This window comes from Nilaparvata lugens, chromosome 6, assembly GCF_014356525.2.
Source record: "Nilaparvata lugens isolate BPH chromosome 6, ASM1435652v1, whole genome shotgun sequence".
In the NCBI taxonomy this organism is placed as follows: domain Eukaryota; kingdom Metazoa; phylum Arthropoda; class Insecta; order Hemiptera; family Delphacidae; genus Nilaparvata; species Nilaparvata lugens.
The window spans coordinates 26,519,942-26,530,344 of NC_052509.1; the positions used below are offsets into that span (position 1 = coordinate 26,519,942).

The window sequence follows — 10,403 nt, forward strand, 5'->3', positions numbered from 1 at the left end:
TGTTGAGTGTGAAATATCCATTTTTGCAACAATAGACCAATTGACAAAGGAATTTGGAGGGAATGTTTTAAACAACATTTTTGACTTATCAGCTATGTTGAAACTAGTTAGGAGGAGAACATATCAAAAGTCCCCATTTTATGATGCATTTTTGGAGAGCTATGACCCATGAAAGAGCAAAACATTGGATAAAAACCTGCTATTTTAAGAATTACACACCTTCAAGAGCGAATATCTGGGGAACTGTTGGGAATATCACAAAATTTCACTAAACAAAAAGTGTAGAGAATGTATCAAGCTTCATTTTTGAATAGTTAGTTATGTCGGTTGAATGCATTGTTTTCAAGATATGAGCGTGGAAGCAAAACGCTGAAAAATGCAACTTTTAAACCTTTTTTAGGTGGTTTGGTTTGAATCATCATGACTGGCTTTCTGATGAACCTATGCGACGCCATTAAGGAATGGCTTACTACTGTATGGTCGACTGGATCTGTACTTCCTGTATTTACTGATCCGGAGACGTGAAAATATGGTTCATCTATAGACCACTCAATAGTATCGTGTTGCACAGAGGTTAAGAGTGCGTTGCAAGCATCTGTATGCTTTAACCAGTCGTCTGAAACAACCATAATCTTTTAGGGGTGTAAATGGAGAAGTGTAAAATTCGCCTTGCTTTTCTGGACAATATTCCAAGTGGAGCTGGATGTTTCCGCACAGAGCGCGATAGGGATTGTTCAATGGACGCCCTCACTGCCGCGATATTTTCAGGTACCCCACCTTTTTTAGGTTGCCCAGCTTGTTTTCTAGGAAGTGCAGATCCTTTCGACCAGATCAGAAACTGTCATGAAGATTCAAACCAAACCGCCTACAAAAAGCATCTGCGTCGCTACCACATTGTCATTGTTTTTAAAGAACGTTCCAACAATAAAGCCTCTATGCTCACCTTAACACTGCATGATGAACATGAATACTTAAAATGACATAGTTTCCGCCATATAACACCACCACTCTTATTCCACTATTCACCTGCGCACTCTTCACTGATTTGAAAGTAGGGAGTCCATTCTGACCAAACTTTTAGGCTTATCAAAACAGGGAATATGTCGGCCATGATAGCTAAGACAAGTAAGGCTGCACTCTTTAGTCAGCTAGTGCTCTATACGATACGTGCAAAATGGATGCAACCCTTAGAAATAAAAATCAATATAAATTTCATGTGGATTGAGAGTAGATTAATCTCTAGTGTGATGCATTCAATCTTTTTAATTATTACTTCTTCTACTTAACTCGTTCTTCTACTAATACGTTTTTCTTTTTAGAAATAAAAATGCCATTTATGTCTGCCTGTCACCACATAGAAAGCTTTCCGAAAGACACAACTCCTTGGTAAGTAGTTCCTCACTTTACTTGATTATTGGTTTATATAGTGTCCCAAAAAGGATGTTAAGTTTTTAGAATTACTGTGAAGGTAGTGATTTCAATGTTTTAATGTTTCTACACATCCAAGTCTCTATTGTTCAATTAGATTGTCCTATTGTCCAAATTAGTCTCACGTTTATTGTCCAATTGAGGATACATCATAATTAAGAGATATATTAGGGTGAAGAGTTCTGACTGAGGCCTATAGCTGAATTATGCCACCTGATTGAACGTCTGGCACTTTGAAGCACTGATATGTTAAAAGTCACTATGTTAAACGTACATACTGCATCAGAATAAGTGCTTGACTTTCAATTCAGTGGTTTTATTCAGCTTAAGACCTTGGTTACAGCTTTTTTCAATAAAACCTCTCAAATTACCTTGTTAAATAAGATGTTCTCTTGAATTGGATAATTTGACATACTCGGAAATGTAAAAATATCAATGTTGTTACAATTGAACTGTTTAAATTAATTTGCATTTTATATTATTTGTAAAAATATATTGGAATTTACAGTTTCAAGAAGTTTCATCGATCTACAAATAAGTATTTTACAGATATCAAAGAAAGCGGTGAAAAGAATGAAGGTTTTGATCCTTGAGGTGTCCTTATGCGCGTCTCTCCTCTAGGAAATACTGGAATGAAGTGCATCTAACGGGTGATTATCATAGAACATAGTCTCATGAACTTATATCATTGTGCGAAATATCAATGTGATGACAATTTAGTCGGTGTGCTACATACTATTAACTCGCCTCCTACAGGAGAAAATGCATAATTTACTTTTCCAAATAAAGCATAATTACAATACTAAATTACACTATAATCTGATTTCTAATCATTATTAGATGTCCATTATTGTCCATTATTTTGATTCCAGGTGAACCTATTGTACTGCATCATAAAAGCGGAAGAAGGAGGTGAAATCAACTTGCCGACTGTTTAGCTGTGGTAAAAGCTATCAAATCCATGAATCCAGGAACCTATTCAATTCTCAAGAACATCTCTGTCATAATGTGGTCGGACCCGTTCACCAAGGAAGGTCGCAGTAATCAAAGCATTCATTTTACTCCTATTATCAAGTAATTGAAAAGCTTTGAGGATCGAAATAATTTCTTGAAATATGTTAACTATTTCATGATTCAATGTGATTTCTTGACTATTGACATTTTAAATTATGGGACATCATGCAATTTTAGGCATTTGCCTGATGCAAATGGTTGAGCATTGCCCATATATTGTGATGAAGAAAAATTGTTTCAAATCACTTCAATGAATATTAAGATTCAAGCATTCTGATTATACAGATTCAAGCATGGGAAGCGGTAATTTTTGTCTCAAGTTACATATTATACATAATTTAAGATTTTTTATTCTTTCCTGTTTCATTATTATGTAAGTTCTGCTGAAATTAACACGTGAGGTTTATTGGCTAAAATTACTTCCCACTATTTCACATTAATTTCTTCCAATTTATCGAATTTCAAAGTTTTTTAGCTTCCTCAACAACCTGTCAACTCAAATTTTACTTGAATTTTTATTGCAATCTCTAGGCTTTTAAATTTCTAATAATGTATACAAATAGGTTTGAATGATAAATCATTCTATTCAAAAATTACATATCACTATACTGAGATTTGCTTTGCTTTTTCAAACTGGTTGTACTGACATTAGGACAGAAAATTTGTGCATCGCACATTAGCGAAAACTTTTGCATTATTGATAATAGAATAGAATAAATAGAAAGAATGCTTTATTATTCAAGATTACACAATACAATATATATATATATATATATGAAAACTCATACAATTTACAGCTTGATTGAACAATTGCTAGCCGGAAAAATTCAATAATAATTTTTTTTTCAGTCAAACACAAATCTTGAAAATGCGTAGAACAAATTATTATCTAAAAATCAAATTTTATTAATTCCGAACAAAAGCTCATATATATTAATCAAATAAAATAACCAACACAATGTTCTCCCATGAAAATCATACCTAATGCGATAGTAACAACTCAGAGAATACAAATAAAACGAACTTAAACAAATTACAAACATCTTATCTCAAATAAATTAATCATTTCCATCAAATAAGGTATTTTGTCCTGCCTTACCAGTTTGAAACATGAGCCTAAAAATAACCTAGTAACTTACATTGTAATATGCCTGTAATCCCATACCTGAGCTCCGTGACACAGTACAGCCCTTTCGCAAGCTTTAAACCATTTACATTTAGCTGGAAAGTCTACCTTAGCATTATTAAAAATGCCTCTCCATGCCAAGTTCAACCCCAGATTCGCCTTCTCAGATTTATCCTTCACTTGAGCTTCAAAATTCACTTTTGATGTCAGCACTACTAATACCCAATGAAAATAATATTGTTACTTATACTATTTTATAAAAATAGCTCATTCAGCAATAAATACAAACTTATTTTATTAAATGATTTCTTAATGTTTTGCAGGAGAACATGAGCCTAAAAATAACCTAGTAACTTACATTGTAATATGCCTGTAATCCCATACCTGAGCTCCGTGACACAGTACAGCCCTTTCGCAAGCTTTAAACCATTTACATTTAGCTGGAAAGTCTACCTTAGCATTATTAAAAATGCCTCTCCATGCCAAGTTCAACCCCAGATTCGCCTTCTCAGATTTATCCTTCACTTGAGCTTCAAAATTCACTTTTGATGTCAGCACTACCAATACCCAATGAAAATAATATTGTTACTTATACTATTTTATAAAAATAGCTCATTCAGCAATAAATACAAACTTATTTTATTAAATGATTTCTTAATGTTTTGCAGGACAAATTCTGACATTTTACAACATTTTACAGGCACATAGAAGACTGGCTTATGATGGCGAAAGACTTTTGAAGGCGGTTACCTTGATTGGGATCATATCTATTAAACCTTCGAATCCTGCACTCAAAAGTAAATGTGATACCATTCAAATGGAATAAGATTGATTTGAATTGGAATTTGTTATTCCTGTATCATAGTGCATTTTTCTACTAGTTACCCTACGTATTGTACATTATTGTAATAAAGCACTAGCTGTTCCATAGTAGAAGTCTTTGAAATAAAAGGTTTCTTTTTCAAGTTAGTGTCACATTTTATATTTTTTATCCATTGTATACGGTATATCCATTTAGTTTTAGAACATTGTATTAACACTACTATTGTTTCAAAAAGAGTCTGAATGTAATTTAGAAGATGATTCTATCGTATGATTCTTCAACGAATCCATCATAACTTACAAAAACTACAGCATTTGTTCTATTTACTTGTCAATAATCGTAGTTGCAGAAGCATTTGTATTTCCAAAACCAAATTTGGTATTTAATTATGAAGTATGAGTAAAGACATATTCGCCTACAAGACATAATTATTATTCGTTGAGCATTGTTCTGATGCTTCACTCCAAGTGTACTTCTTCCACTACGAACTACTATACTCGCGTACTTACTAATAATAGTAAAGAGAAATAGAATAACATTTATTATCAGGCCTACATCTTTCTATTGTACTACCATAGAGGGTAGAACAGAAAATATTGTTATTTCCTACTACGGTACGGTACTCATCAAGCTAAATTTCAACCAATAAAATACAGTACAACAAACAATCACGTACAAACATAGAAAAAAGCGACTCCAATTAGAACGTATATTTTATTCTATATTCGATATATGGCCATACATAAATTTCCGATTTTCATTGAGCCATAGTGACGAATATGTTGGTCTTGATCGAAATTAGCCTTGTTAATTAAAGCTACTGGATGTTACTTTAGTTTACAACCAAAATTAAAGCATTCTCAGCCTCTATAGCTGGATAAATTAATCGTTGAATAAAATATTAAGGAAATATAGAAAGTAAAATAATTGTAGAGTTTCTTTACAAAAGTGTCTATCTCCAAAATTGTCGATTTTGAGTTATACATCCAGTTATATAGATTTTTTGACGGCGAATCCGAATTTGCCATCAGTTTCTCGAAAAACGGACTATTTACACATGAAAAGTCATGTTGAAAATAGCGATTTTTTACAAAAATGACTATTTCCTTCTAGAAAAACGAAATTATTCTCAACAAAACGTACTTTTTCCAAATGATTCTTAACAAAATGTACTTTTTCCTTGTTCGATTCAGTATGACAAACATGACTATTTCCATCATCAAGTTGATCCCAGATAGCTTGATTTTTGACAAAACGTACTATTTCCATCAAACAGCTGACTAAATTCTCCCGCTGTTTCTTGCATTAGGCATATTATAGGTTATGTTTCGCTCAACTTCATTAAACTCATCAGTGGCAGACTGACAGTGAGTTAGTCGTTTTTAGTTTTATGCTCAACTTAATATATAGTATTTATAATGGATTCTATTGAAGAAGGTGATATTTTGGAAGTGTTAAACGAACTGAGTGATTGTGATAGTGACGACGAGGTTCTTGATGATGAGGACAAGGAAGTTACTGTCAATCCGGTATCGGCTGTTTTAGATGAACATTCCTACAATCATGAGGTAATTTACAATAATATTGATTCTCAATCAAGTGAGGCTGTACATACTACAGATTTTTTAGTGATAGATGGAAACTTTGAGCTGGATAACCCAACTGCATTGGTAACTTTGAACAACATCAACTTGAACGGTATTAAGCCTGCTGAAGAAAGTCAAACAACTGTAGGCTAAATTGTAACAATTCGCCTGCTTCTACTGATGAACAAACTGGACGTGCAAAATTTATGGGAGAACAGAATAATAATATACAACATTATGATTTAAGTCAACATTTTACTATTGGAGATGGAACAACCACAAATTTTTTAGTGATAGATGAAAACTTAGAACCGGATCATTCAACTACATTGGTAACTTTGAATAACATCAACTTGAACGGTATTAAGCCTGCTGAAGAAAGTCAAACAACTGTAATTTGTAACGATTCGCCTGCTTCTACTGATGAAAAAACGGAACATGACAAATTCATGGAAGAACAGAATAATATACAACTTGATGATCATGAAGAAAACCCTGGAATGAGAAATAATATGGCTGATAATGATAACACAGATGATAATTATGAAGTTGACCCTGGAATGCTTGATAACAGTACAGATGATGATTATGAAGATGATCCTGAAATGCTTGATGATACAATAAGGGTAGAAGGTGGTAGGAAAAGGAAGCGTGGAAACAAAGTGGAAGATTTGAAATTGAAAAGACACAGTGCAGATGGCAAGCAATGGAAAATCTCCTGTCAACATGGAGCAGACAGTAAAGTATGTGGTGTTGCACATTTGAAGAGGGACGAGATAGACTCATTTTCAATAAATTATACTCACATAGTTCAAAAGTTAAAAAGACAAGTATCTATTGAATTTCATTAGTGTTAAGAAGGCAAAAAGAGTAAGAAAGCAAGATCCAGAGAATCTGAAAAGGCCAAAAAAAGATAATAGCAAGGACAGATTGACCATGGAATATTCTCTCTTCAATAAAGAAGGCAAAAAAATCAAAATTTGTTCTAAATCTTTTGAGTCCATCTCAGTCATCAAAAGGAGAAGATTAAACTACATTGGAAGGCTGTTTTTTCATCACAAGAGTCTCCCAAAGAAACGAGAGGGGGCTATAGGAAACAGGGTCATGATTTTCATGATGGTTAGCCTACATCATGGATTTTCTGAGATTTACATCATGGATTTTCGAAAAAATAAAAAATTTCAATTTTTCATGATTTTCATGATAATGTTACATCATGGATTTTCGAGAAAATAAAAAATTTCAATTTTTGATGAATTTCATGATGGTTAGCCTACATCATGGATTTTCTGAGATTTACATCATGGATTTTCGAGAAAATAAAAAATTTCAATTTTTCATGATTTTCATGATAATGTTACATCATGGATTTTCGAGAAAATAAAAAATTTCAATTTTTCATGATTTTCATGATGGTTAGCCTACATCATGGATTTTCTGAGATTTACATCATGGATTTTCGAGAAAATAAAAAATTTCAATTTTTCATGATTTTCATGATGGTTAGCCTACATCATGGATTTTCTGAGATTTACATCATGGATTTTCGAGAAAATAAAAAATTTCAATTTTTCATGATTTTCATGATGGTTAGCCTACATCATGGATTTTCTGAGATTCACATCATAGATTTTCGAGAAAATAAAAAATTTCAATTTTTCATGATTTTCATGATGGTGTTACATCATGGATTTTCTGAGATTACATCATGGATTTTCTGAGATTTACATCATGGATTTTCGAGAAAATAAAAAATTCAATTTTTCATGATTTTCATGATGGTTAGCCCACATCATGGATTTCCTGAGATTTACATCATGGATTTTCGAGAAAATAAAAAATTTCAATTTTTCATGATTTTCATGATGGTTAGCCTACATCATGGATTTTCTGAGATTTACATCATGGATTTTCGAGAAAATAAAAATAAAATAAAATAAAAAATTTCAATTTCTCATGATTTTCATGATGGTTAGCCTACATCATGGATTTTCTGAGATTTACATCATGGATTTTCGAGAAAATAAAAAATTTCAATTTTTCATGATTTTCATGATGGTGTTACATCATGGATTTTCTGAGATTACATCATGGATTTTCTGAGATTTACATCATGGATTTTCGAGAAAATAAAAAATTTCAATTTTTCATGATTTTCATGATGGTTAGCCTACATCATGGATTTCCTGAGATTTACATCATGGATTTTCGAGAAAAAAAAAATTTCAATTTTTCATGATTTTCATGATGGTTAGCCTACATCATGGATTTTCTGAGATTTACATCATGGATTTTCGAGAAAATAAAAAATTTCAATTTTTCATGATTTTCATGATGGTTAGCCTACATCATGGATTTTCTGAGATTTACATAATGGATTTTCGAGAAAATAAAAATTTCAATTTTTCATGATGGTGTTACATCATGGATTTCCGAGAAAATAAAAAATTTCAATTTTTCATGATTTTCATGATGGTGTTACATCATGGATTTTCGAGAAAATAAAAAATTTCAATTTTTCATGATTTCCATGATGTTTAGCCTACATCATGGATTCCTGAGATTTACATCATGGATTTTCGAGAAAATAAAAAATTTCAATTTTTCATGATTTTCATGATGGTTAGCCTACATCATGGATTTTCTGAGATTTACATCATGGATTTTCGAGAAAATAAAAAATTTCAATTTTTCATGATTTTCATGATGGTTAGCCTACATCATGGATTTTCTGAGATTTACATCATGGATTTTCGAGAAAATAAAAAATTTCAATTTTTCATGATTTTCATGATGGTTAGCCACATCATGGATTTTCGAGAAAATAAAAAATTTCAATTTTTCATGATTTTCATGATGGTGTTACATCATGGATTTTCGATAAAATAAAAAATTTCAATTTTTCATGATTTTCATGATGGTTAGCCTACATCATGGATTTTCTGAGATTTACATCATGGATTTTCGAGAAAATAAAAAATTTCAATTTTTCATGATTTTCATGATGGTTAGCTACATCATGGATTTTCTGAGATTTACATCATGGATTTTCGAGAAAATAAAAAATTTCAATTTTTCATGATTTTCATGATGGTTAGCCTACATCATGGATTTTCTGAGATTTACATCATGGATTTTCGAGAAAATAAAAAATTTCAATTTTTCATGATTTTCATGATGGTTAGCCTACATCATGGATTTTCTGAGATTTACATCATGGATTTTCGAGAAAATAAAAAATTTCAATTTTTCATGATTTTCATGATGGTTAGCCTACATCATGGATTTTCTGAGATTTACATCATGGATTTTCGAGAAAATAAAAAATTTCATTTTTCATGATTTTCATGATGGTTAGCCACATCATGGATTTCCTGAGATTTACATCATGGATTTTCGAGAAAATAAAAAATTTCAATTTTTCATGATTTTCATGATGGTTAGCCTACATCATGGATTTTCTGAGATTTACATCATGGATTTTCGAGAAAATAAAATAAAATAAAATAAAAAATTTCAATTTCTCATGATTTTCATGATGGTTAGCCTACATCATGGATTTTCTGAGATTAACATCATGGATTTTCGAGAAAATAAAAAATTCAATTTTTCATGATTTTCATGATGGTGTTACATCATGGATTTTCGAGAAAATAAAAAATTCAATTTTTCATGATGGTTAGCCCACATCATGGATTTTCTGAGATTACATCATGGATTTTCGAGAAAATAAAAAATTTCAATTTTTCATGATTTTCATGATGGTTAGCCTACATCATGGATTTTCTGAGATTTACATCATGGATTTTCGAGAAAATAAAAAATTTCAATTTTTCATGATTTTCATGATGGTAGCCTACATCATGGATTTTCTGAGATTTACATCATGGATTTTCGAGAAAAAAAAAATTTCAATTTTTCATGATTTTCATGATGGTGTTACATCATGGATTTTCGAGAAAATAAAAAATTTCAATTTTTCATGATTTTCATGATGGTTAGCCCACATCATGGATTTTCTGAGATTTACATCATGGATTTTCGAAAAATAAAAAATTTCAATTTTTCATGATTTTCATGATGGTTAGCCTACATCATGGATTTTCTGAGATTCACATCATGGATTTTCGAGAAAATAAAAAATTTCAATTTTTCATGATTTTCATGATGGTTAGTCTACATCATGGATTTTCGAGAAAATGAAAAATTTCAATTTTTCATGATTTCCATGATGGTTAGCCTACATCATGGATTCCTGAGATTTACATCATGGATTTTCTGAGATTACATCATGGATTTTCGAGAAAATAAAAAATTTCAATTTTTCATGATTTTCATGATGGTTAGCCTACATCATGGATTTTCTGAGATTTACATCATGGATTTTCGAGAAAATAAAAATAAAAATAAAAAATTTCAATTTTTC

The 10,403-nt window shown here is 31.3% G+C and overlaps 1 long non-coding RNA gene across 1 annotated transcript; it reads right to left on the reverse strand.

Annotated features, from left to right (window-relative positions):
* Positions 1-2,330: 2,330 nt before the first annotated feature.
* LOC120351862 lies at positions 2,331-3,874 on the reverse strand. Its single transcript, XR_005571593.1, has 2 exons — positions 3,570-3,874; positions 2,331-3,485 (listed from the first exon to the last, which is right to left on the reverse strand). It is a non-coding gene; the product is annotated as an uncharacterized LOC120351862 (long non-coding RNA).
* Positions 3,875-10,403: the final 6,529 nt, after the last annotated feature.